The sequence below is a fragment of the Cuculus canorus genome, chromosome 4 (genome assembly GCF_017976375.1).
Source record: "Cuculus canorus isolate bCucCan1 chromosome 4, bCucCan1.pri, whole genome shotgun sequence".
Taxonomy (NCBI): domain Eukaryota; kingdom Metazoa; phylum Chordata; class Aves; order Cuculiformes; family Cuculidae; genus Cuculus; species Cuculus canorus.
Genome location: NC_071404.1, coordinates 46,050,274 through 46,053,361, shown reverse-complemented (window position 1 = coordinate 46,053,361; position 3,088 = coordinate 46,050,274).

Sequence of the window (3,088 nt, the reverse complement as noted above, 5' to 3'; positions counted from 1 at the left end):
AGGACCATAACAGACCAAACCAGGCCAAACCGGGCCAAACCGGGCCAAACTGGTCCAAACAGGGCCAAACCAGGCCAAACTACTCCAAACCAGGACAACCTGCGCAAAACCAGTCCAAACCGGACCAAACCAGTCTGAACTGTGCCAAACCACTCCAAACTGCTCCAAAACAGTACATACTGGGACAAACCATGCAAAAACAGTCCAAACTGCTCCAAAACTGTCCAAACTAGGCCAAACGAGTCTAAACTTGGCTAAACGAGTCCTAACTGGGCCAAAGCAGGCTAAACTGGGCAAAACCAGTCCAAACCGGGCCAAACCAGTCTAAACTGGGCCAAACCAGTCCAAACTGCTCCAAAACAGTCCAAACTGGGACAAACCATGCCAAAACAGTCCAAACTGGGACAAAACCGTCCAAACTGCTCCAAAACTGTCCAAACTGGGACAAACCATACCAAAACAGTCCAAACTATGACAAACCATTCCAAACTGCTCCAAACCAGTCCTAACTGGCCAAACCAGGCCAAACCAGTCCAAACCTAGCCAAACCAGTCTAAACTGGGACAAACCAATCCAAACTGCTCCTAAACAGTCTAAACTGGGCCAAAACAAGACAAACCATGCCAAACCAGTCCAAACTGGGACAAACCAGTCCAAACTGGGCCAAAACAGGACAAACCAGGACAAACCAGGCCAAACTGGGCCAAAACAGGACAAACCAGGCCAAACCAGTCTAAACTGGGCCAAAACAGGCCAAAACAGGACAAGACACACCAAACAGGGCCAAACCAGTCCAAACTGCACCAAACCACTCCAAAACGGGACAAGACAAACCAGGCCACAAGAACCGAAGACAGGCCAAGACAACAGAGCCCAGGCCAAGAGAAGACACGCCAAGCCATACCAAGACAAACCAGGACAGACTGGGACACTCCATGCCAAGCCCTGACAAGACACGACAAAACGCGCCAGACCATGCCAGGGCAAAACAATCCAGGACAAGACAAGACACGCCAAGCCAGGCCGAGAGAAGACACGCCAAGACAAGCTGCTCCAATCCAGGACATTACAAACCAAGCTAGCCATGCCAAGACAACCTCAGCCAAGACAAAACAACCCAGGCCAAGTCACGACAATCCACGACAACTCAGGACAATCCACGTCACGCTTACGCTTAGACAAGCCAGACCGAGCCAGGCCAAGATAGGCGAGCTCAGGCCCAGCCAAGCTAAGCAACACCAAGATAAGACAGGCCAGGCCACGACAATCCCAGCCAGGACGAGACAGGATAGGCCAAGCCACTCAAGCCAAGACAATACAGGACAAGACAAGACAAGACAACCCAAGCTAGCACAGGCCAAGATAAGGCAGGACAGGCAATGCCAAGCCAGCTCAAGAGAAGTCCTAGAATCATAGAATCACCAGGTTGGAAAGGACCCACTGGGTCATCGACTCCAACCCTTCCTAACACTCCCTAAAGCATGCCCCTCAGCACCTCATCCACCCGGCCCTTAAACACCTCCAGAGAAGGTGACTCCAGCCCCTCCCTGGGCAGCCTGTTCCAGTGCCCAATGAGCCTTTCCGGGAAAAATTCTTTCTCATGTCCAGCCTGAACCTCCCCTGGCGGAGCCAATCCAAGACAGGTAAGATAGGCCAGGCCAAGCTGTGCCAAGCCAGGCCAAACCAAGCCAAGCCAAGCCAAGGTAAACCATTGCAGGCTAAGCCAGGCCAAGATAAGAAAGGCCAAGCCAAATCAGGCCAAGAGAAGATAGGCCAGGCCATGACAAGCCAATCCAGCCATGCCAAGCCAAACTCAGCCAAGCAAAGCCAGGCCAAGACAAGTCAGGCCAAGCCAGGTCAAACCAGGCCAAGCCAGGCCAAACCAGGACTGGACCAACCAGGCCAAGATAAGCTAAGACAGGCCAAGAGAACATAGGCCTGGCCAAGAGAAGACACGCCGAGCCATGCCAAGCCAAGGCGGGACAAGCTGGGACGCTCCACGCCACCTAATCCAATCAAGGCCAAACCGGGACAAGTCGGGCCAAAGTAGGCCAAATCACGCCAAACCGGGACAAGCCAGTCCAAACCGGGACAAGTCAAACCAGGTCAAGACAAACGAGGCCAAGATAAGCTAAGACAGACCAAGAGAACAGAGGCCAGGCCAAGAGGAGACAGGCCAAGCCGTACCAAGACAAAGCAGGACAAACTGGGACACACCACGCCAAGCCCTGCCAATCCAGGCCAAACCGGGACAGACCAAGCCAAGCCAAGCCAGAGCAAACCAAGCCAGGCCAAGCTAAGAAAGGCCAAGCCAAATTAGGCCAAGAGAAGACAGGCCAGCCCATGCCCATCCGATCCAGCCATGCCAAGCCAAACACAGCCAAGCAAAGCCAGGCCAGGCCAAGTGAGGCCAGCCCAGGTGAAACCAGGCCAAGTCAGGCCAAGATAAGCTTAGACAGGCCAAGAGAACATAGGCCACATCAAGAGAAGACAGGCAAAGCCAAGCCAAGCCAAGCCAGTCCAAAGCAGGACACAACAGACCAAACCAGGCCAAACCAGGCCAAACCGGGCCAAACCAGGCCAAACCATGCCAAACCAGGCCAAACTGCTCCAAACCAGGCCAAACTGCCCAAACCAGTCCAAACTGGGCCAAACCAGTCTAAACTGGGCCAAAGCAGTCCAAACTGCTCTAAACCAGGCCAAACTGGGACAAACAAGGCCAAACAATGCCAATCCAGTCCAACATGGGCCAAACCAATCCAAACTGGGCCAAACCAGGGAAAACCAGGCCAAACTAGTCTTAACTGTGCCAAACCAGTCCAAACTGCTCCAAAACAGGCCAAACTGCTCCAAACCAAGCCAAACTGGGCCAAAACAGGACAAACCAGGCCAAACCAGTCTAAACTGGGCCAAAACAGGCCAAAACAGGACAAGACACACCAAACAGGGCCAAACCAGTCCAAACTGCACCAAACCACTCCAAAACGGGACAAGACAAACCAGGCCACAAGAACCGAAGACAGGCCAAGACAACAGAGCCCAGGCCAAGAGAAGACACGCCAAGCCATACCAAGACAAACCAGGACAG